The sequence below is a fragment of the Rattus norvegicus genome, chromosome 11, assembly GCF_021556685.1.
Source record: "Rattus norvegicus strain SHRSP/BbbUtx chromosome 11, alternate assembly SHRSP_T2T, whole genome shotgun sequence".
Lineage (NCBI taxonomy): Eukaryota > Metazoa > Chordata > Mammalia > Rodentia > Muridae > Rattus > Rattus norvegicus.
In genome coordinates, this window is record NC_141544.1 from 54,124,443 (window position 1) to 54,150,226 (window position 25,784).

At 40.5% G+C, this 25,784-nt stretch overlaps 1 protein-coding gene and 1 long non-coding RNA gene across 2 annotated transcripts in view; one reads left to right on the top strand and one right to left on the bottom strand.

The window, feature by feature from the left end:
• Epha6 (Eph receptor A6) overlaps positions 1-25,784 on the top strand; it is a 962,116-nt gene that overhangs the window by 699,129 nt on the left and 237,203 nt on the right.
• On the bottom strand, positions 16,843-21,796 carry LOC134480984 (uncharacterized). The gene is made up of 3 exons (XR_015633041.1): positions 21,457-21,796; positions 21,030-21,143; positions 16,843-20,947 (listed from the first exon to the last, which is right to left on the bottom strand). It is a non-coding gene; the product is annotated as an uncharacterized LOC134480984 (long non-coding RNA).

A 25,784-nucleotide genomic window follows, 5' to 3' on the forward strand; every position in this document is an offset into this window, starting at 1 on the left:
CAGGCTTCCTTTCTTCTGTCTTCTTCACTGTGATACCTCATTTCTTTTTCACCTCCATTTTTTTTATTAACTTGAGTATTTCTTATATACATTTCGAGTGTTATTCCCTTTCCCGGTTTCCGGGCAAACCTCCCCCTCCCCCCTCCCCTTCCTTATGGGTGTTCCCCTCCCTACCCTCCCCACATTGCCGCCCTCCCCCCAACAATCTAGTTCACTGGGGGTTCAGTCTTAGCAGGATCCAGGGCTTCCCCTTCCACTGGTGCTCTTACTAGAATATTCATTGCTACCTATGAGGTCAGAGTCCAGGGTCAGTCCATGTATAGTCTTTAGGTAGTGGCTTAGTCCCTGGAAGCTCTGGTTGCTTGGCATTGTTGTACTTTTGGGGTCTCGAGCCCCTTCAAGCTCTTCCAGTTCTTTCTCTCATTCCTTCAACGGGGGTCCTATTCTCAGTTCAGTGGTTTGCTGCTGGCATTCGCCTCTGTATTTGCTGTATTCTGGCTGTGTCTCTCAGGAGCGATGTACATCCAGCTCCTGTCGGCCTTCACTTCTTTGCTTCATCCATCTTGTCTAATTGGGTGGCTGTATATGTATGGGCCACATGTGGGGCAGGCTCTGAATGGGTGTTCCTTCAGTCTCTGTTTTAATCTTTGCCTCTCTCATCCCTGCCAAGGGTATTCTTGTTCCCCTTTTAAAGAAGGAGTGAAGGATTCACATTTTGATCATCCTTGAGTTTCATTTGTTCTAGGCATCTAGGGTAATTCCAGCATTTTGGCTAATAGCCACTTATCAATGAGTGCATACCATGTATGTCTTTCTGTGATTGGGTTAGCTCACTCAGGATGATATTTTCCAGTTCCAACCATTTGCCTATGAATTTCATAAAGTCATTGTTTTTGATAGCTGAGTAATATTCCATTGTGTAGATGTACCACATTTTCAGTATCCATTCCTCTGTTGAAGGGCATCTGGGTTCTTTCCAGTTTCTGGCTATTATAAATAAGGCTGCGATGAACATAGTGGAGCACATGTCTTTTTTATATGTTGGGGCATCTTTTGGGTACATGCCCAAGAGAGGTATAGCTGGATCCTCAGGCAGTTCAATGTCCAATTTTCTGAGGAACCTCCAGACTGATTTCCAGAATGGTTTTACCAGTCTGCAATCCCACCAACAATGGAGGAGTGTTCCTCTTTCTCCGCATCCTCGCCAGCATCTGCTGTCACCTGAGTTTTTGATCTTAGCCATTCTCACTGGTGTGAGGTGAAATCTCAGGGTTGTTTTGATTTGCATTTCCCTTATGACTAAAGATGTTGAACATTTCTTTAGGTGCTTCACAGCCATTCGGCATTCCTCAGCTGTGAATTCTTTGTTTAGCTCTGAACCCCATTTTTTAATAGGGTTATTTGTTTCCCTGCGGTCTAACTTCTTGAGTTCTTTGTATATTTTGGATATAAGGCCTCTATCTGTTGTAGGATTGGTAAAGATCTTTTCCCAATCTGTTGGTTGCCGGTTTGTCCTAACCACAGTGTCCTTTGCCTTACAGAAGCTTTGCAGTTTTATGAAATCCCATTTGTCGATTCTTGATCTTAGAGCATAAGCCATTGGTGTTTTGTTCAGGAAATTTTTTCCAGTGCCCATGTGTTCCAGATGCTTCCCTAGTTTTTCTTCTATTAGTTTGAGTGTGTCTGGTTTGATGTGGAGGTCCTTGATCCACTTGGACTTAAGCTTTGTACAGGGTGATAAGCATGGATCGATCTGCATTCTTCTACATGTTGACCTCCAGTTGAACCCGCACCATTTGCTGAAAATACTATCTTTTTTCCATTTGATGGTTTTGGCTCCTTTGTCAAAAATCAAGTGCCCATAGGTGTGTGGGTTCTTTTCTGGGTCTTCAATTCTGTTCCATTGGTCTATCTGTCTGTCTCTGTACCAATACCATGCAGTTTTTATCACTATTGCTCTGTAATACTGCTTGAGTTCAGGGATAGTGATTCCCCCTGAAGTCCTTTTGTTGTTGAGGATAGTTTTAGCTATCCTGAGTTTTTTGTTATTCCAGATGAATTTGCAAATTGTTCTGTCTAACTCTTTGAAGAATTGGATTGGTATTTTGATGGGGATTGCATTGAATCTGTAGATCGCTTTTGGTAAAATGGCCATTTTTACTATATTAATCCTGCCAATCCATCAGCATGGGAGATCTTTCCGTCTTCTGAGGTCTTCTTCAATTTCTTTCTTCAGTGTCTTGAAGTTCTTATTGTACAGATCTTTTACTTGCTTAGTTAAACTCACACCGAGGTACTTTATATTATTTGGGTCTATTATGAAGGGTGTCGTTTCCCTAATTTCTTTCTCGGCTTGTTTCTCTTTTGTGTAGAGGAAGGCTACGGATTTATTTGAGTTAATTTTATACCCAGCCACTTTGCTGAAGTTGTTTATCAGCTTTAGTAGTTCTCTGGTGGAACTTTTGGGATCACTTAAATATACTATCATATCATCTGCAAATAGTGATATTTTGACTTCTTCTTTTCCGATCTGTATCCCTTTGACCTCCTTTTGTTGTCTGATTGCTCTGGCTAGAACTTCAAGAACTATATTGAATAAGTAGGGAGAGAGTGGGCAGCCTTGTCTAATCCCTGATTTTAGTGGGATTGCTTCAAGTTTCTCTCCATTTAGTTTAATGTTAGCAACTGGTTTGCTGTATATGTCTTTTACTATGTTTAGGTATGGGCCTTGAATTCCTATTATTTCCAGGACTTTTATCATGAAGGGGTGTTGAATTTTGTCAAATGCTTTCTCAGCATCTAATGAAATGATCATGTGGTTTTGTTCTTTCAGTTTGTTTATATAATGGATCACGTTGATGATTTTCCGTATATTAAACCATCCCTGCATGCCTGGGATGAAGCCTACTTGATCATGGTGGATGATTGTTTTGATGTGCTCTTGGATTCGGTTTGCCAGAATTTTATTGAGTATTTTTGTGTCGATATTCATAAGGGAAATTGGTCTGAAGTTCTCTTTCTTTGTTGGGTCTTTGTGTGGTTTAGGTATAAGGGTAATTGTGGCTTCATAGAAGGAATTCGGTAGTGCTCCATCTGTTTCAATTTTGTTTCACCTCCATTTTTAAATCATTTATATTCTTTGATGGGATGGCCTGTCACGTCTAGCCAAAAAGAGACAGATAGTAAAAGCTCTGGATGATAAAGTCTATTATTTCCACCATTGTGGAACACTTGGAAGAGAGTCCCAGAGGGTCAACAGGAAGAGAATGGTTTGGGCAGTGACCTTTATTCAGGTTTCAAGAATACAGGTAAGCCAATGTAAGTTCATTGAGATTCGGGTACTAGGAATGATCTTTGACTGTCAAATTCCCAACCTAGGAATGGCAAGGCAAAGAAACACTGTCTTCTGAGGTGTGATAGGATTTTGCTTATGGTTCTTTACTATTTGCTATTAAGACAAGCATTAGGAAGTAACAAACTAGATCATCTACAATTTTAAAGCTTGTGAAATATCCAGAAAATAAATATAGTGGCTTGATTAGTAATCTACAAAGTACTAAAATGAACCAAGGAAGTTGGACAAGATGACAGGAACCATGACTACTCACCTCGTCTGATGAGCAATGCAGTTACCCAAATTGTCCTGAGAGGCATAGAGAGAGTATGTAGGCTACTCAATGTACAGCACACCATGTGCTCAAAGAATGACAAGCCTCAGTATATATCTACAGATATCTACCTGGGTCACCTATCTAACTCTTGTCATAAGTCACTAAATGAGGCAACTAAGCAGAAAGTTTCTGTCACTCTCAAAAAAGAAAAAAAAAATCCTCAAGGACTTACTGGGTACTGGCAGAGCAAGTCTTTCAACAACCAGAAAAAAAATTTAAGATATTCAAACATCATGTACAGAATTTTTTAGAATAATTTAAAATATTTTCATTATCTGCCTCTTCACCCTTTGAACTACTGGATAAATGAACTTCAGAAAATGCACAGCAGACAACATCACTGCCATACTTTATCAATCTCCAAGGCTCCCCACAGTCTGTTGGTGAGCAGCCAAGTTCTTTGGCAGCGACTCTCAAAGCCCAGGTTGCTCAGGCATTTGCTTCCCCAGTTGGGAAGCATTTGCTAATCACAGAGATGCTCTAGCTTTATTCCACTGCTCAAGACTCTCCGCCTGAAGCACTGCAGAGTCGTTCCTCCTTCAGGAACGCCTCCTTTCCAAACAGTAAACACCTGACCTTTTTAGGTTCAGTGCTGGGATTTTCCCAGAGCTTCCTTTGTCTCTACAGCACTATACCCAGACATCTACTGTTAAAGGAAATTTTACTAGAAAGGTAGACATTATTCAAGGAAAAGTGGGGTGATTCCCATAAGAATTACAAGTGGGGTGTACAGCAGTGGATAAAGACTTGAGGCAACCTCTGTAAGGGTGGGTAATACACTGATAGCTACAGAGCAGGATGGAGTCAGGGAATAGAAAATTGCTAAGAAACCTCAAGACAGAAGAAGATTGCTCATGGAGGAGGGTAGGTTGATACTACTAAGCGTGAGCACATTCAGATGATGAGGGGTGGGGTTGTTCTTGGTCAACAGACTCAACAGGATTCTCCCCCAACTTGGGGTTTTTATAGGAAAGAGAGAGAGAGAGAGAAATCAAAATAATCATAAAAGGTACAAGAGCCTGACTAGCACATTGCTTGGAAGAGACAGCTCTTGCCCTTAGCACAGCACCTAAAACTGTGTGAGTGTGTCTGTCTTTCTGTCTGCATTGGCCTTCCCAGTTACCCTGAGGAGGCAAGGACATTCTCCATGAAGAATGTCACCATATGGCATATCAGTGCTCAGTAAATACTACTAAACAAATGAATAATGAAAACAGAAAATACGAACTAGGGTTAAACATCGAATGAGCTGCATAGTGCCCCATGGCCCTGTGCACTAATACACTTGAAAGTATGCAAAAGATTGATTTTTGCATCCCTTGGAAATGATTAAAAGTACAGAATCTAAAGTCAGCTTACATTTAATTCTGCTCAGCCACTTATGGGGCAATTTTGTGCTATTTACCTCTCTATGAATTGTGGTGAAATATTTCCTTCTTCATTGGATTTTTTGGGAAAACAAACAAAATATACATTTATGGTATGGCGGTTATAAAGACTAATTGTGAATGTAGTAACTGCTGCATACATTTTGTTTAAAATACTTTCACTAACAAAAGATTAGAGATGAGACTTTTAGAAGAAATATTTGTTCTTTCTTTTTTAATTTTATTTTTCTTGGATATTTTTTTTTCCTGATGTTTTTATTTATTTATTTATTTATTTATTTATTTATTTTTTTAACTTGAGTATTTCTTATATACATTTCGAGTGTTATTCCCTTTCCCGGTTTCCGGGCAAACATCCCCCTCCCCCCTCCCCTTCCTTATGGGTGTTCCCCTCCCAACCCTCCCCCCATTGCCGCCCTCCCCCCATAGACTAGTTCACTGTGGGTTCAGTCTTAGCAGGACCCAGGGCTTCCCCTTCCACTGGTGCTCTTACTAGGATATTCATTGCTACCTATGGGGTCAGAGTCCAGGGTCAGTCCATGTATAGTCTTTATGTAGTGGCTTAGTCCCTGGAAGCTCTGGTTGCTTGGCATTGTTGTACTTTTGGGGTCTCGAGCCCCTTCAAGCTCTTCCAGTTCTTTCTCTGATTCCTTCAATAGGGGACCTATTCTCAGTTCAGTGGTTTGCTGCTGGCATTCGCCTCTATATTTGCTGTATTCTGGCTGTGTCTCTCAGGAGCGATCTACATCCGGCTCCTGTCGGTCTGCACTTCTTTGCTTCATCCATCTTGTCTAATTGGGTGGCTGTATATGTATGGGCCACATGTGGGGCAGGCTCTGAATGGGTGTTCCTTCAGTCTCTGTTTTAATCTTTGCCTCTCCCTTCCCTGCCAAGGGTATTCTTTTTCCTCATTTAAAGAAGGAGTGAAGCATTCACATTTTGATCATCCGTCTTGAGTTTCGTTTGTTCTAGGGATCTAGGGTAATTCAAGCATTTGGGCTAATAGCCACTTATCAATGAGTGCATACCATGTATGTCTTTCTGTGATTGGGTTAGCTCACTCAGGATGATATTTTCCAGTTCCAACCATTTGCCTACGCATTTCATAAACTCGTTGTTTTTGATAGCTGAGTAATATTCCATTGTGTAGATGTACCACATTTTCTGTATCCATTCCTCTGTTGAAGGGCATCTGGGTTCTTTCCAGCTTCTGGCTATTATAAATAAGGCTGCGATGAACATAGTGGAGCACGTGTCTCTTTTATATGTTGAGGCATCTTTTGGGTATATGCCCAAGAGAGGTATAGCTGGATCATCAGGCAGTTCAATGTCCAATTTTCTGAGGAACCTCCAGACTGATTTCCAGAATGGTTTTACCAGTCTGCAATCCCACCAACAATGGAGGAGTGTTCCTCTTTCTCCACATCCTCGCCAGCATCTGCTGTCACCTGAGTTTTTGATCTTAGCCAATCGCACTGGTGTGAGGTGAAATCTCAGGGTTGTTTTGATTTGCATTTCCCTTATGACTAAAGATGTTGAACATTTCTTTAGGTGTTTCTCAGCCATTCGGCATTCCTCAGCTGTGAATTCTTTGTTTAGCTCTGAACCCCATTTTTTAATAGGGTTATTTGTTTCCCTGCGGTCTAACTTCTTGAGTTCTTTGTATATTTTGGAAATAAGGCCTCTATCTGTTGTAGGATTGGTAAAGATCTTTTCCCAATCTGTTGGTTGCCGTTTTGTCCTAACCACAGTGTCCTTTGCCTTACAGAAGCTTTGCAGTTTTATGAGATCCCATTTGTCGATTCTTGATCTTAGAGCATAAGCCATTGGTGTTTTGTTCAGGAAATTTTTTCCAGTGCCCATGTGTTCCAGATGCTTCCCTAGTTTTTCTTCTATTAGTTTGAGTGTGTCTGGTTTGATGTGGAGGTCCTTGATCCACTTGGACTTAAGCTTTGTACAGGGTGATAAGGATGGATCGATCTGCATTCTTCTACATGTTGCCCTCCAGTTGAACCAGCACCATTTGCTGAAAATGCTATCTTTTTTCCATTGGATGGTTTTGGCTCCTTTGTCAAAAATCAAGTGACCATAGGTGTGTGGGTTCATTTCTGGGTCTTCAATTCTATTCCATTGGTCTATCTGTCTGTCTCTGTACCAATACCATGCAGTTTTTATCACTATTGCTCTGTAATACTGCTTGAGTTCAGGGATAGTGATTCCCCCTGAAGTCCTTTTATTGTTGAGGATAGCTTTAGCTATCCTGGGTTTTTTGTTATTCCAGATGAATTTGCAAATTGTTCTGTCTAACTCTTTGAAGAATTGGATTGGTATTTTGATGGGGATTGCATTGAATCTGTAGATTGCTTTTGGTAAAATGGCCATTTTTACCATATTAATCCTGCCAATCCATGAGCATGGGAGATCTTTCCATCTTCTGAGGTCTTCTTCAATTTCTTTCCTCAGTGTCTTGAAGTTCTTATTGTACAGATCTTTTACTTGCTTGGTTAAAGTCACACCGAGGTACTTTATATTATTTGGGTCTATTATGAAGGGTGTCGTTTCCCTAATTTCTTTCTCGGCTTGTTTCTCTTTTGTATAGAGGAAGGCAACTGATTTATTTGAGTTAATTTTATACCCAGCCACTTTGCTGAAGTTGTTTATCAGCTTTAGTAGTTCTCTGGTGGAACTTTTGGGATCACTTAAATATACTATCATGTCATCTGCAAATAGTGATATTTTGACCTCTTCTTTTCCGATCTGTATCCCTTTGATCTCCTTTTGATGTCTGATTGCTCTGGCTAGAACTTCAAGAACTATATTGAATAAGTAGGGAGAGAGTGGGCAGCCTTGTCTAGTCCCTGATTTTAGTGGGATTGCTTCAAGTTTCTCTCCATTTAGTTTAATGTTAGCAACTGGTTTGCTGTATATGGCTTTTACTATGTTTAGGTATGGGCCTTGAATTCCTATTCTTTCCAGGACTTTTATCATGAAGGGGTGTTGAATTTTGTCAAATGCTTTCTCAGCATCTAATGAAATGATCATGTGGTTCTGTTCTTTCAGTTTGTTTATATAATGGACCACGTTGATGGTTTTCCGTATATTAAACCATCCCTGCATGCCTGGGATGAAGCCTACTTGATCATGGTGGATGATTGTTTTGATGTGCTCTTGAATTCGGTTTGCCAGAATTTTATTGAGTATTTTTGCGTCGATATTCATAAGGGAAATTGGTCTGAAGTTCTCTTTCTTTGTTGTGTCTTTGTGTGGTTTAGGTATAAGAGTAATTGTGGCTTCATAGAAGGAATTCGGTAGGGCTCCATCTGTTTCAATTTTGTGGAATAGTTTGGATAATATTGGTATGAGGTCTTCTATGAAGGTTTGATAGAATTCTGCACTAAACCCGTCTGGACCTGGGCTCTTTTTGGTTGGGAGACCTTTAATGACTGCTTCTATTTCCTTAGGAGTTATGGGGTTGTTTAACTGGTTTATCTGTTCCTGATTTAACTTCGATACCTGGTATCTGTCTAGGAAATTGTCCATTTCCTGAAGATTTTCAAATTTTGTTGAATATAGGTTTTTATAGTAAGATCTGATGATTTTTTGAATTTCCTCCGAATCTGTAGTTATGTCTCCCTTTTCATTTCTGATTTTGTTAATTTGGACACACTCTCTGTGTCCTCTCGTTAGTCTGGCTAAGGGTTTATCTATCTTGTTGATTTTCTCAAAGAACCAACCTTTGTTTCTGTTGATTCTTTCTATGGTCCTTTTTGTTTCTACTTGGTTGATTTCAGCTCTGAGTTTGATTATTTCCTGCCTTCTACTCCTCCTGGGTGTATTTGCTTCTTTTTGTTCTAGAGCTTTTAGGTGTGCTGTCAAGCTGCTGACATATGCTCTTTCCTGTTTCTTTCTGCAGGCACTCAGCGCTATGAGTTTTCCTCTTAGCACAGCTTTCATTGTGTCCCATAAGTTTGGGTATGTTGTACCTTCATTTTCATTAAATTCTAAAAAGTCTTTAATTTCTTTCTTTATTTCTTCCTTGACCAGGTTATCATTGAGTAGAGCATTGTTCAATTTCCACGTATGTGTGGGCATTCTTCCCTTATTGTTATTGAAGACCAGTTTTAGGCCATGGTGGTCCGATAGCACGCATGGGATTATTTCTATCTTTCTGTACCTGTTGAGGCCCGTTTTTTGACCAATTATATGGTCAATTTTGGAGAAAGTACCATGAGGAGCTGAGAAGAAGGTATATCCTTTTGCTTTAGGATAGAATGTTCTATAAATATCCGTTAAGTCCATTTGGCTCATGACTTCTCTTAGTCTGTCTACATCACTGTTTAATTTCTGTTTCCATGATCTGTCCATTGATGAGAGTGGGGTGTTGAAATCTCCCACTATTATTGTGTGAGGTGCAATGTGTGTTTTGAGCTTTAGTAAGGTTTCTTTTACATAAGTAGGTGCCCTTGTATTTGGGGCATAGATATTTAGGATTGAGAGTTCATCTTGGTTGATTTTTCCTTTGATGAATATGAAGTGTCCTTCCTTATCTTTTTTGATGACTTTTAGTTGGAAATTGATTTTATTTGATATTAGAATGGCTACTCCAGCTTGCTTCTTCTGACCATTTGCTTGGAAAGTTGTTTTCCAGCCTTTCACTCTGAGGTAGTGTCTGTCTTTGTCTCTGAGGTGTGTTTCCTGTAGGCAGCAGAATGCAGGGTCCTCGTTGCGTATCCAGTTTGTTAATCTATGTCTTTTTATTGGGGAGTTGAGGCCATTGATATTGAGAGATATTAAGGAATAGTGATTATTGCTTCCCGTTATATTCATATTTGATGTGAGGTTATGTTTGTGTGCTTTCATTCTCTTTGTTTTGTTGCCAAGACGATTAGTTTCTTGCTTCTTCTAGGGTATAGCTTGCCTCCTTATGTTGGGCTTTACCATTTATTATCCTTTGTAGTGCTGGATTTGTGGAAAGATATTGTGTAAATTTGGTTTTGTCATGGAATATCTTGGTTTCTCCATCAATGTTAATTGAGAGTTTTGCTGGATACAGTAATCTGGGCTGGCATTTGTGTTCTCTTAGGGTCTGTATAACATCAGTCCAGGATCTTCTGGCCTTCATAGTTTCTGGCGAGAAGTCTGGTGTGATTCTGATAGGTCTCCCTTTATATGTTACTTGACCTTTTTCCCTTACTGCTTTTAATATTCTTTCTTTATTTTGTGCGTTTGGTGTTTTGACAATTATGTGACGGGAGGTGTTTCTTTTCTGGTCCAATCTATTTGGAGTTCTGTAGGCTTCCTGTATGTCTATGGGTATCTCTTTTTTTAGGTTAGGGAAGTTTTCTTCTATGATTTTGTTGAAGATATTTACTGGTCCTTTGAGCTGGGAGTCTTCACTCTCTTCTATACCTATTATCCTTAGGTTTGATCTTCTCATTGAGTCCTGGATTTCCTGTATGTTTTGGACCAGTAGCTTTTTCCGCTTTACATTATCTTTGACAGTTGAGTCAATGATTTCTATGGAATCTTCTGCTCCTGAGATTCTCTCTTCCATCTCTTGTATTCTGTTGGTGAAGCTTGTATCTACAGCTCCTTGTCTCTTCTTTTGGTTTTCTATATCCAGGGTTGTTTCCATGTGTTCTTTCTTGATTGCTTCTATTTCCATTTTTAATTCCTTCAACTGTTTGATTGTGTTTTCCTGGAATTCTTTCAGGGATTTTTGCGATTCCTCTCTGTAGGCTTTTACTTGTTTATTAATGTTTTCCTGTGCTTCCCTAAGTGTGTTCAGGTCTTTCCTGAAGTCCTCCAGCATCATGATCAAATATGATTTTGAAACTAGATCTTGCTTTTCTGGTGTGTTTGGATATTCCATGTTTGTTTTGGTGGGAGAATTGGGCTCCGATGATGGCATGTAGTCTTGGTTTCTGTTGCTTGGGTTCCTGCGCTTGCCTCTCGCCATCAGATTATTTCTAGTGTTACTTTGTTCTGCTATTTCTGACAGTGGCTAGACTGTCCTATAAGCCTGTGTGTCAGGAGTGCTGTAGACCTGTTTTCCTCTCTTTCAGTCAGTTATGGGGACAGAGTGTTCTGCTTTCGGGCGTGTAGTTTTTCCTCTCTACAGGTCTTCAGCTGTTCCTGTGGGCCTGTGTCTTGAGTTCACCAGGCAGCTTTCTTGCAGTAGAAAATTTGGTCTTACCTGTGGTCCCGAGGCTCAGATTTGCTCGTGGGGTGCTGTCCAGGGGCTCTCTGCAGCGGCAGCAACCAGGAAGACCTGTGCCGCCCCTTCCGGGAGCTTCAGTGCACCAGGGTTCCAGATGGTCTTTGGCTTTTTCCTCTGGCGTCCGAGATGTGTGTGCAGGGAGCAGTCTCTTCTGGTTTCCCAGGCCTGTCTGCCTCTCTGAAGGTTTAGCTCTCCCTCCCACGGGATTTGGGTGCAGAGAACTGTTTATCCGGTCTGTTTCCTTCAGGGTCCGGCGGTGTCTCCGGCAGGGGTCCTGCCGCTCCTGGGCCCTCCCCCACGGGAGCCCAGAGGCCTTATACAGTTTCCTCTTGGGCCAGGGATGTGGGCAGGGGTGAGCAGTGTTGGTGGTCTCTTCCGCTCTGCAGCCTCAGGAGTGCCCACCTGACCAGGCGGTTGGGTCTCTCTCTCACCGGGTCTTGGAGCAGAGAGCTGCTGCGGGCCGGGATCCGCGGGTGTTTTCTTGGATATTTTATGTACTTACCCTATCTCCTTTCCCCCTCATCCAAACCCCTTCTGCCCCCACCCTGCTTCTTTGAGGACGCTTCCACTTCCATCCACCCACTCCCACCTCAATGCCCTGGCTTTCCCCTACGGGGGAAACGAGGATTCACAGAACCAAGGGCTTTTCCTCCTATTGATGCTGGACAAGGCCATCCTCTACTAAATACGTGGCTGGAGTCATGGGTCCCCTCCATGTGTACTAATCAGTTAGTGGATTAGTCCCTGTGAGCTCTGGTGTGGTGTAGTTGGTTGATATTGTTGTTCTTCCAATGGGGTTGCAAACCCCTTCAGCTCCTTCAGTCCTTTCTCTAACTCCTCCATTGGGGTTCCCGTGCTCTGTCCAATGATTAGCTGCAAACATACTCATCTGTTTCAGTAAGGCTCTGGCAGAGGCTCTAAGGAGACATCCATATCTGGCTCCTGTCAGCAAGCACTTCTTGGCATAAGTAATAGTGACTGAGTTTGGTGGCTGCATATGGGATGGATCCCCAGGTGTTGTAGTCTCTGGATGACCTGTTCTTCAGTCCCTGCTCCACTATTTGTCTCTGTAGAGGGCTAATATCCCATATATACAAAGAAGTTAGACTCCAGAAAATCAAATAACCCTATTAAAAATGGGGTACAGAGATAAACAAAGAATTCTCAACTGAGGAATACTAAACGGTTGAGAAACACCTAAAGAAATGTTCAACATCTTTAGTCATCAGGGAAATGCAAATCAAAACAACCCTGAGATTCCACCTCACACCAGTCAGAATGGCTAAAATCAAAAACTCATGTGATGGCAAATGCTGTCGAGGATGTGGAGAAAGAGGAACATTCCTCCATTGTTGGTGGGATTGCAAGCTGGTACAACCACTCTGGAAATCAGTCTGGTGGTTCCTCAGAAAATTGGACATAGTACTACCTGAGGACTTAGCTATACCAATCCTGGGCATATACCCAAAAAATGCTCCAACATATAACAAGGACACATGCTCCACTATGTTCATAGCAGCCTTATTTATAATAGCAGAAGCTGGAAAGAACCCAGATGCCCTTCAACAAAGGAATGGATACAGAAAATGTGGTACATCTACACAATGGTGTACTTCTCAGCTATTAAAAACAATGATTACATGAAATTCTTAGATAAATGTATGGAACTAGAAAATATCATCCTGAGTGAGGTAACCTAGTCCCAAAAGAACACACATGGTATGCACTCACTGATAAGTGGATATTAGCCAAAAAGCTTGGAATACCTAAGAAAAAATTCACAGATCAAACAAAGCTCAAGAAGAAGAAAGATCAAAATATGGATGCTTCAGTCCTTCTTGGATGGGAGAACAGAATACTCACGGGAGGAATTACAGGGACAAAGAGTCTTTGTTCTTTCTATGTGCATACTTTAAAAACTTTGAGGTTATATTATAAACAGCATTTTTGTTCTTTCTGGTACTTCAGTTTACAAAATACATATGAAAATATTCCCCCTTTTTTGGAAAGTAAAGCTGTCTCTTTCCTGGAAGTGTTGTATGTAGATACCGGTTACCATCAGTTTACACTAGCAGGACTAGAGAGGAGTGATATCAACAGCCATGGCTATTTTGTTATTTAAGATAATGTCACTCTGCAGCCCTGACTGGCTGTGAACTCTCATATAGACAGTATGTAGACCAGGCTATCCTTAGATTCACAGACACGCACCTGTCTCTGCATCCCATCCTGGAATTAGAGGCACATGCAACCACAATTTGCCTCCCAATGGTTTTCATTAGCTCAAAATCTGTTGAATATTATGTGAAGAACAAAAGAAGTCACAAGCAGAATCTATTGGCCCTGTTTCCAGATTGTACCAATAATTTTATTTTTAATTGTATTTCCTTACCTTTATTCTTATTTTTACCCCACCTGGTCATCATCAGAGATGATATAATTTAACTAAATTAGTGTTAAGTAGAATACAATGTTTGTGACATGAAATGTTAAAAATTGAAAAGTTAAAAAAAATTGAAAAGTTGGGGGACTAAGAAAATTATGAGAGAAGAAGAGGCATGAATAGGAAATGAGAGGAAGGCCCCCACCTTCATGGGGCTTGACCATGATAGAAAACAGAAGAAAAGCCACTTATAGGAAGAAGAAAAGCAGTGTGCAGATAGATCCAAGGGCAGGGCCATTCCTTGAGTCTTTCTTAAGTATGAGGCTTAGATGGGAAAGATTCAGGATTTAAATTTTAAGAATTAACTCAAACATGTTTGGGAGAATCTTAAATGCTAAACTACAAGGTTTTATCTCCAAATGCAATAGAAAGTTTTGAAAAATTACAAGATAACAGTTCTGCCATCTGGAGAAACAAGTTTGAAGTTAGAAGTCTAAATTCAGACACGATGCCAAGATAGATAGAATTGTATAATTACACACACACTCACAAACACATAGATAGACATATACATACACAGAAGCACATATACATACATATATATATGCACTCACATATATACACAGTTATATAGACATATACATACACACACATACACACTCATATATATCATACATGTCATACATGTCACTGAAGGGAGTATTCATTAAGGGAAGCAATCTAACTTCTTGCAAAATATTTCTGCAGGGTTATTACAAGCCTAGAGACTCAATCCTAACCGAGGAAGAATGAAGCAGAGGGACCAATTAGCAGACTCATAGAATAGTGGAAATTAAGAATAATAAGAGTTAGAGGTGAAATGGTGAAGATTAGATTATAGGGCTTAACCAAAGAAGGTTCAAGAGAAAGATGCTCCTTTAAAAAATGTCTCTGAGAGAGGGTTGTTTATATATGCAGTATATATATATATATATATATATATATATATATATATACATACATATATCTCTCCAAGATTTAGTGCTAATTAATAGATCCTGGAGCTGAGTTCTGGTTCTTTTAAACAAGTCATTCTTTCTGTGACCTGGCTATTGCTTTATTATAGCAAATGCCCTTTTCTCCTTATTATTTCATTACATTGTAACCTTCAGAAGAAAAAGATTTCACAAATGTCATAACTCTTATTTCCCAAAGACCAAAAAGAAAAATCTGCCTTAAAATAGCTAATGAAAGCCTTCTGCTTCCTAGCACATGAAAGACACATGTTAGACCCAGTTCTTTCTTCACTTTGAATTCACCAGGAACTTGCTGCTAAATAGATTTTCATCGAGATTGAACATGAAAGACCTGCAAAGACTTAATTGTCAGCTCTACAGAATTCATAAACATCAAGGTCAATGTGAGATGTAGGTTAATGACACTTGCTTGCAAAGGGCTTCTGGACATAGAGCCACCGTAACCGCAAAGGGCACTGGCAGCTTTTCAACTCCCTTGACTGCTACTTTGTGCTTGTAAAAATATTATTATTATGCTCCAATTAGACATCCTTTTCCTCCGATGGTGTTTTATGTGTATATGCTAGTTAGACTTTTTGCTTGACAATTTTTCTAAAGTATAAGTTTTAATGCAACAAATATTCTTAGAATTCTGATGAATGCCTGCGTCACCAGAAACACCGGTCTCAAGGTTGCTTCTTTCCTGTTTGCTGATGGTACCTTGACATGCTCACTGGATTGTGTAGCCCTGTTGGTTACCTCCTTTAGCCATGTGGTAGTGTGGGAATAATAAGTGCTACTCCACACGCCTTTCTGGTTCCTAGATTTTAAGCCCCAAAACATTGTTTAAGTGTGGCATACTTGGATTTTAATTTTCTCCCCGTCTCGTCTGGCTCAAGACTAACTGCCATGTGATTTTCTTCTTCTTTACTCATGGCTGTATGCCTGCTATGTACTAGATACTATGTTATGTATTTTACGTGTATAGCTAGAGAGCTCATTATTATTGTTGTTGGTTTTCTTATTTCTTGAGTCTAGAAACTTAACTCAGAAAAATTAAAACATTTTAAAGAAGAGACAGTAAGAGACAAAGTGAGTCGTAAGTCTATCACTGGCCGAAGCTTCTTACTCTCTTAGTCACCCTGATATAGTCTTAGTTTTAGGACACAATTTTTGTATTTATTTTTTTTCTTTTAGGATTAATGTCATCTTATTTATCTTAGTTTCATTAGTACACATTCGTTGCACTATTCATGATTGGTTCCCTAGTACATTGTGAACTTTGACCCCATGTATTTCCATTGCTCACTCCTGTCAACTCCTCCAGCGAACCTCCTCCCCAAATGAGTTTCATATTGTTCACCTTGTATTTCCATTTTATTCACATAGATCCTCTGCTTTCCTATTACTTATATAACCTAGAATCCACATGTGATAGAAAACATGCAGCATTTGTTTTTCTGACTTTGAGTTAATAATTTAATATGATGAACTCAAATTCTACCCATTTTCCTACAGAGGGCATAACTTCCCTCTCCTTTATGCCTTGACAAACTGTGCTTATGTTCAGACTCCATTTCTTTGTCTTTTCATCTCTAGGTTTGTAACTTGGCTGTTGTGAATAATGCTGCCACCTTAGAGTCTTTGGAGTATGCCAATGTAGACTCCTTGTGATATATTCCCAGGAGTGAGGTAGCTAGGCTTTATGACGCTTCCACTATTAATTTTGATGGACCTCCTACTGGTTGCCCCAGTTAATATTCCAACCAACTAGTATAAGGATTCTTCACCATCTATACCAGCCCTTCTTGTTGTTGTTTTAGTTATTGTTCTTCTGACAGAGTGAGATGGAATTTCAGTGTAGCTTTGATTTGATTTGTCCGTGGTGACCAAAGATGTTGAATGTGTTTTTGTGTATTTAATAGCCATCTGTACACTACCCAAACACTATACATGGACTGACCCTGGACTCTGACCTCATAGGTAGCAATGAATATCCTAGTAAGAGCACCAGTGGAAGGGGAAGCCATTGGTCCTGCTAAGACTGAACCCCCAGTGAACGTGATTGTTGGGGGGAGGGCAGCAATGGGGGGAGGATGGGGAGGGGAACACCCATACAGAAGGGGGAGGGGTTAGGGGGATGTTGGCCAGGAAACCGGGAAAGTGAATAATAATTGAAATGTAAATAAGAAATACCCAATTTAATAAAGATGGAGGACAAAAAAGAAAGATAGACTCTGTGCAAAATTAAAAAAAATAGCCATCTGTAATTAATTTTTGGTAAAGTATTCGTTTGTTTTTGACCATTTACTAATTGGATTATTTCCTTTTCTGTGTTTAAAGTTTTAGTTCTTGACGTACTCATAGTATGTTATTTTTCATATGTCAGGCTATCATTTCACTGTGTCCTTGTTTTCTTGTTTCCTTTGCTGTGCAGAATCTTCCAAATTTCATCCAATCCTGCTTGCCAATTCTTGAAATTATTTACTTAACTGTCAGAGGTTTTTAGAAATACCTCGCCTATGCCTCTCATCAGCTTTCTGCACTGATGTCAGAACTTCAGTCTTATATGAAAGTCTCTGTTCTATTTTGAGTTGATTTTTGTGGATGATAAGAGATATGGATCTAGTTTCATTCTTCTGCATGTGGATATCCAGCATTCTTTATACCTTTTCTTTTTTCCAGTTCGAGTACTCGTCAAGATCATAGTGGCTGTAGTCATGCGGTTTAATTCTGGGTCCTCTATTTTCTTCTACACATCTTCATGCTAGATTTTCTGCCAGTATCATCATGCTTTTAGTACTATAGATCTATAGTATATTTGAAATTGGGCATTATGATTCTACTGTCAATGTTCCTTTTACTTGGGATTATCTTAACTATTCTGAGTCTTTTGTACTTCCAAGTAAAACTCAGGATTTTTTTTCCTACTTCTGTGAATAATGTCATTGGAAATTTTCTGGAGAGTGCATGAACCTGTGAATCACTTTTGGCAATGTAGGTGTTTTACAATATTAGTTCTGCCATGCTTTGAGCAGGAGAGGTCTTCCCATCTCCTAGTTTCTTCCTTTTCTTTCTTCGTTATTTCTCATGGTATACATCACTCCCTTCCTTAAATGTTTATTCACGGCATTTCTGAAGTTACTATAAATAAACGCCTTCCCTGACCTTATCTCTATATGTTTATTATTGGCATAGAAAAAAAAAACTTTGGATTTTGAATATAGATTTTTGTAGCCTGGTACTTTGTTAAAAGTGTGTGTCAGAGCTAAGAATCTTCGCAATACAGCACATTATGTCCAACACTGAGGGGAAAGTTTAAGAAGTGGTCTCACGTCTTCCTATACAGCATAATACTAAAAACTCTTCAGCATTTTAACAATCACTGTCTGTTTTCAATGACCTATTATTTCTATATGACTAGTTGTTAATTAATGGATTATTTGAAGTATTATAATGAAGTGCTCCATCTGCTTCTTTAAGAACAAATAAGAAACAAAGTGTTCATGTCTAGAATCTACACAAGGAAAATGAGCTTAAAAAAATAGTAATGTGTCATCAATAAAGTTAGGTAGAAGATAGAGGAATAACCAAGGATGACGGAGAGCACCAAGGCTGGCGCAGTCTTGGTAGACAGTGTTCGGTCAAGTATTGCACTACTGTGGCTGAAGGAGCAGCTGCACTTTAAGTTGCTGAAAATTAGAGACTTTGAGAAGCCCTTAAGTTGTTGGCATCTGCTGTTCATTAGGTTTAGGGTGGGGTGGGCACCAGAAAGGCAGATTAATGGAGTTTAAGGAGTTTATTGGAGGGTTATTAACACCATGGGAAAACAGAAAGTAAACACCATGGTGGGAGCTCAGTAGCGTTCAGACTGCAGAACAAGAGACAGACAGTAATGTGGCCTTGGCGAAGAGCATCGGAACTTTTGTGGTAGAAGGAGAAGTCTGCTATTATAGCTCTCTGAAGAGGAGGGAGATCACTCAGAGTCCACAGTCAGACTGGTTCCCAAGCAAGAGGCTGGCAAATGAGAAAAGAGTAGTGTGGCAACAATGATGTCACTCGCTTAACAGTAAGTCGTACTCTTGGATGTTAACTCAGTTCCCAGGTAAGAAATCCATTCTGTCGGGTAGCTAAGGATTCACAGCATGTGTCCCAATGTGGTATCTGTCTGTATCCATGGGAGAAGGCTTGTGCAGAGGGTGGATTCTCACATTAATCATTATATTTCTCTCTAATTTCAGAAGGCACATTATAGGTAAGATCATGAAAGTATACTTTGTCCAAAGGTAGGTAATCATGATGATAAGATTTGTTTTGGAGAAATGCCCAATGAATCAAGATTTATTTAGCCAACAGTCAAAGACATAAGTAGACAGAAGGACAAGGGACAGGGCTTTCCAGTTATCACTTGAGTTGTCATATGCAACATCAAAGAACACAATTAAAAAGTGGATGAAAGCATAGATCTCTCATGAAAACAATTTTTAGTTGATTTAATATTAATTAGAAAAGTCCAACAGTGAAACAGGTGAGCAGAGAGCAGTCACAGCCACACAAATAGAGTAGCTCAAATACACCCAGGATATTGTTTTAGCAAAATTTAGATTATCAGCACTACCAGAGTCAGAGATTACATGGGAAATGAAACATACTTGCAATTCGCTACTGTTAAAAGTATAGACGAATGCAGACTTCTGGCAGATGATTCGGAAATATTCACAATATTTTTAAAGGCATATATATGATCCCTCCACACCATAAAATTATTTTTGCTGCTACTTCAGAACTGTAACTTTGCTACTGTTGTGAATCATAATATGAAACCTTTTTGGAGATAAAGGTTTGTCAATGGGGTCATGACCCACAGGTTGAGAATCTCTGATATAAGGAGTTCTACACCAGCAAGGATACCCTGTCTCTTAAAAAAAAATAGGAAAGAAAATAAACTCTACATCTACATACCTATCCTAAAATACATTTTTAAAAACATAAATCCTCACCATAAAGGAGATTATTAGATAAATTACTGAATATGATGTATCTCGGTATTGGTGACTATAATGAATTCAAAAGAAGTGGATCAATGAAACAAGAACTGTCCAAAGCGTGGTATCAAGTTTAAACATAAACACCAAATTTAATGCTGTCTATATACATTAAATATATATATATCTTCGTATCTATATCAGCCTATATCACTTTTCAATTCTCAGACAAGGCTATATCTTTCCATGAGGATGTATGAACACACACATACAAATGTAAAATAACATATCAAATTAAAACATTTAACTGTGGTGAGTCATTGAAAGGGTATATAAACAGGACAACCATACAAGCCTACAAGCTCTGTATTTTCAGAACATCTTTTGGCCAGATGAATATAAGAATTGTTGAGGGAAAAACAGAAGTGAAAGGGAAGCCAATTTAAAAGGAATGCAGCAGTGATCCAGAGGTTTGGTTCTGTTTGTGTTTTTAAAGCCATGCGATGTTAGTAGGAAAGGGTAACAAGGAAAGCAGAACACTGGTGAGGAGGTGAGATAGAGCAGACTCAGTGGAAGACCGCCGACGGATACAAGTCATAAAGATGAAGGACCCTCCACTGTCCTCACCTTTCCCCCACAGCGTTTGGCTCAGTCACCACATCCACTAACTGAGACAAATGCAGTGGACTTGTAGAGTGGGAAGATGTGGGTAGAATGGGAACCTGTGAGAGTCGTAGGCCCTTGACAGTGGGGGTATAGAAGACATACTGCCAACCTATTTTCTTCTGAATTTTTACTTTCCCCCTTGAAAAATATTCTCTTCCATCTTGAAGAGGCCAGTGGCAAATTAGTTAAATCTAAACATAATAGATTTCCATAATTCCTTGTCAAGTTTCTAGATTCTGAAATAACTAACCCAGAGAGCATCTCCACAAACCTGTTACCATCATGGGGCAAGCATGTCAGCATCCTGCACTAGAGCTTGCTCCTCTGCCTTCTCTCCATCCCAGCCAATGCCTTCCCTACCAGTGTACTCAGGTCCCTCTGGAGACTATTGTCTGTCAGGATGGTCAAAGATTGCACGGACGAGCTTGTGTTCTCTGAGTCAGCAGTAATGTTGGCCATGAGATTGAATTCAAGGTCCTAGAGCTTCAGTTTTAAGATCCGTTTCGGGCATAGCACTTCTTTTTCTGAGTTCAGAGCATACATCTTTAAAGTGTAAGTTTAGTTTGGGGGGGACACAGATAGATCTCTGAAGATTTCCGACATCGTTATTTTTGCTTTTGTTTTCTTTAACTGGGGAACCTGAAAAGAAAGTAAAGAAAATTTTAGCAAGACTCATATAAACAAAATAGAAATAAACAACTGAGTTAAAGATGCTTCCTACCATAAAGATGTCGCTTCTGTCTCTGACCCGCAGAAAAGAGCGACGACACAGCGTTCTTCTTTTTTTTTTTTTTTTTTTTTTTTCCGGTGTACATAGGCCGTTATTTAAGAGTGACTTAGGGATTGGCAGAAGAGAAAATAAGGAATATTTCTCAGTGCTATCCACCCAGCAGGCTTTGGTTGGGCTTATTCACTTTTTTTTTTTTTTTAACTTGAGTATTTCTTATATACATTTCAAGTGTTATTCCCTTTCCCGGTTTCCGGGCAAACATCCCCCTCCCCCCTCCCCTTCCTTATGGGTGTTCCCCTCCCAACCCTCCCCCCATTGCCGCCCTCCCCCCAACAGTCTAGTTCACTGGGGGTTCAGTCTTAGCAGGACCCAGGGCTTCCCCTTCCTCTGGTGCTCTTACTAGGATATTTATTGCTACCTATGAGGTCAGAGTCCAGGGTCAGTCCATGTATAGACTTTAGGTAGTGGCTTAGTCCCTGGAAGCTCTGGTTGCTTGACATTGTTGTACATATGGGGTCTCGAGCCCCTTCAAGCTCTTCTAGTTCTTTCTCTGATTCCTTCAACGGGGGTCCCGATCTCAGTTCAGTGGATTGCTGCTGGCATTCGTCTCTGTGTTTGCTGAATTCTGGCACAGCGTTCTTCTTAAAGTGGTTTATTCAGGAACCTTTCTTTCCGCATGCAAGCAGGAATCTTTCTTTTCTTCTCTCTCCTCAGCCCCCAGCACACTCCCTTATATCCTCCCTCAACTCTGCCTCCTCAGTCCAGACTGCGTAATCTCAGTTCATAGGTCCACATCACATGGCCTGATCTTGTGTCATGGTGCGCCTGCGCAGCTCTCACAATGGACGTGGCTAGTTTCCGGTGTGTGAGGAAGTCAGGTGCTAGCCATGAGGCTTAGCTGCAGTCCCAGGCGCCATCTTGGGACTGCCGCCACACCCGTTCTTCACATAAAGACCTATTCACAACTGAACAGGGAATTCTCTTTCGCAGAGTGAAGAATACATGCTCTTGTTTCTTGAGGTTTCTTTTTTCTTTTTCTTTCTCTGCTTTGTATTTACTGGACAGCTAAATGGCAGACACTAAGCTCAGCTTTGACCCCAGGTGTATGAAATTAAAGTATTCCACCACCTTGATAAAACAGAGGGGAACGTAAGGAGGAAGGAGGGAGGAAGAGAGAGAGAGAAAGAGAAAGAGAGAACACGAACTTGGGTGGGGTGAAGTGGGGAGGATCTTGGAGGAGTTTGGAAGAAACAAACCATGATCAAAATATATGTATGAACTAAAAGGGGATATCAACCTGGAGCTTTGATCGAACGCTGCGATGTGGCCGTCTTTTCATTCATGTTGAGATAAGACGACAGATTTGTAACATTCCAGGTAGGAGGCTGGTGCCTGAACTAGTGACCAGATTCTGAAATACCGGCTTATAGAACCGCAGCATAGTCTAGAGCTGCCCACTGATGCATGTGAAATCGATTACGATTTCTAAGTCTGAACAAAAGTCCTCATAGTGTGTGGACAGTTGGTGAGAAGACCAGAAATCGTAGGGGACAAACAAGAATGCATGCTTCCAGGTAGGGTCAAGGTGAATGATGGAAACCTGCAGATAGCTGTGGCTTTACGGGATAAAGATTGTGTCTCTCAAACTCAAGCATTCCAGGTGAGAACAGCCTGATAGGGTGAGATGGCTTCATAGTCCTCAGAGACGCAGACTGCTTCTGCTTCCCGTGTAACTGCCTGCAGCATGAAGGAGAGCAGCACCAAAGCCCATTCGGAACAGCTTCATCCCACATCTTCATCCAAATGCACAGAGAAACAGAAAGTAAACACTGGTTTTATTCTAACAAGAAAAAAAAAAGCCTTAAAAACCATGTTTTCCATAAAGTGAACAATATTGAGGCATCTTCCATCTCTAACACTGTGAAGTCTGCAGCAAGAGGTCAGAAGCTTCCCTCGGTTTTCAAGGACTGCTCCTTTTGAGAGAGAAAAAAAAATGCTCAGAAAACTGAAACATTTTCTGCCTTAAGACTCGGTTTAAAGGCTGGTGTGGTGGTTCACTTTAATACCAGCCCCCAGGAGGCAGAGGCCTGCAGATCTCCGTAACATGGATGCAGACTGGACTACGTAGGGAGTTCAAGGTCAGCCAGAGCTATATAGTGAGACCCTGTCTCAAAAGAAAAAAAATACAAAGACTGAGCTTTTTATTTTATTAATTTTTAAAAATCTGTGCCTTTATGGAAAGTTTTGAATCAATCTCTCTCCTCTCTCTCTCTCTCTCTCTCTCTCTCTCTCTCTCTCACACACACACACACACACACACACACACCTTTGTCTTTTATGAAGTCTCTCATTGATGCATGCCACTAACTCAAGCATCTATGCTTCCTTCAGTTTTTATCCCTTTACTTCTAATATGTATCCTGACAACAGCCTTTTGTATAAGCACAGTTTCCTAGATCATAGCTCAGTTCATACTTAAGTACATACTCCTCTCTGAGAATCTCTCTAGACTCGGAGTTTGTGATTAGACTCGAACAATGCTGTCATTTGCTCTCCCCTTCTTCCCACTACCTTATCTCTTTAGTCATCGACATCCACTGCAGTGGAGATGAAATTTGAAGGCACACTGATCTAAATCTTTCTAATTAGGCTGCACTTGTTCATAACGTCTCAGTCCTGTACCCAGGTTACCCTGGAGTTATGTGCACCCAATTAAGGCACATTCAATTTGGGATCTATATGCCTTTGAGTATGAATGGTAAGTCTCCATAATTGAGTTTGATCCAGCTGTTCATTCAGCTGAGGTGAATGAAGTCTTCTGGGGCACTAAAGTACCATTTAGTAAATTACCTCATCCAACACACTAAATTCGCCTCACATGGGTGAACAGCTTCCTCCCAGAGAGTAGTTTCTTCTCCCCATTTCTGCACTGGCACAACCTTATTGATGCTTTGGGGTCATTTGTATGACTCAGTACCTACCCACCAACCCAGACAACAAAGCTGAACCATTTTGTGTGAGATCACACGTACAAGTCCAAGGAGAAAGGAGAGAGATGATTATTTTGCTTTTTGTTATCAAATAGAAAAAGAAAGCATCACGATACTCTACACTTTGAAACTGTAAAAAAAAATAAAAGATGGTTGAAAACTTCACCAAAGTACAAAAAAAATTATTTGATTCCTTAATTTTTTTCAGTGAACAAGCATCATTTTTAAAACTTCAGCGCAATAATATATCTCCCCCCCCAAAAAATGAGTTTATCTAATAGCAGTGAAATGGAATGGAATACTTAGAAAGCAATGTATTTTACTTGTAAATATAAAGGTTTACTCACTTAACTCAGTTCTATTATACAATGAATTATTAACACTACAGATATTTGTGGGTTCTGTTCTTGAAAACGAGTTGTTTTCATGGAGCCACGGGTTGTTAAGTAATGCTTAGAAAGTAGTTGGGTGCCCAGAGACCATGCAAAACTAAAATGCAGGCAGACATCTTCCAATGGTTTCCTGTCCACATATATCAGAGCCGTTTCTGTCACACTGTCGCTGTGCTCGAGAGACTGTAACTGCTCACATCTTCTCCCGAACATTTCGGCAAGCCATCCAGAGTCAGATCCAAGCCAGCCTTTGAAGAGCGATACCAAGCATGATTGAAACGTGAATCAGGATCTACAGATGTAGTCAGAAAGTGTGCTGCCATTAGCTTTGAAGAGAGCAGAGAATTTCAACGGGAACATTTCCCATATGGAGTAACGCCTGCCAGTTTCCCCCTCACTTTCTCTTCACAGAAATCTCCTCTAGCAGGACTCTTTCCAAACAGGATGTACTTACTTGGAGCCCCAGTTTGAATTCAGCCTACTGGGATTTCAAGGATCGCCCACTGGCAAGCATACTGGCACATCAAGAAGGAGCAAAGATGGGGGAGGGGGATAGCAGGGAGTGGAGGTGGAGGGTGGGGTGAAGACAGCGTGCCCAGCAAATATGGCTGAGAATCCTGAGGCTCGGGCTTTTTTGTGTCTGTTTCCACTTCCTCGTTTCTCTTAAAGGAATGAACCGTTAGCTCAGATTGGATCAGAAAATTAAATTAATATAACCCTCAGTGGTATCGAGCCCTAAAATAGATAGCTACAATAAAACTTTTAAAATGCATTAAACTATGCAATATCTGACTCTTTTCAAGTCTATTTCACATTATGGTCTTAGATGAAGCAGAGACTGACACACTATTGTTCCTTGTCTGCCGAGCACATGCAGGGGTTCAACTTCAGACTTCCATCTAGAGTGAGGCCGCTGGCGGGGAGGGGGTATAAGGTCATAAAGATCATTCAGCCCCTTCCCGCAGAGACTAGAATGTCTGCTACTGTGCCTCCCCTTTTGTCTCATAGGAATGCTTTTCACTCAAAACATTCCCCCTTCCTCTTATACGCACAAATGAGAGAGGGCCCATCTGCAAAGCAAAGAGACATGCAGGCCGTGTGTGTGTGTGTGTGTGTGTGTGTGTGTGTAGGCATGAAAGTGTGACTTCCTGTCCCCTTCTCAGTCTGGGAATAAAGGAACAACACATGAGCTTGCAAGTGTGGCTTCATATCATATTTCCTGTGACCCCAGTGATATTCTAACTTGGCCGACCTGTTACATGAATTTGTTATTTGACCTTTAAAAATCGATATCAAATCACCAGTTAACAACGCCACAAAGAACGCAGGCAAGTTTCGTAAGTCCCGTTTGGACAATCGCCTGT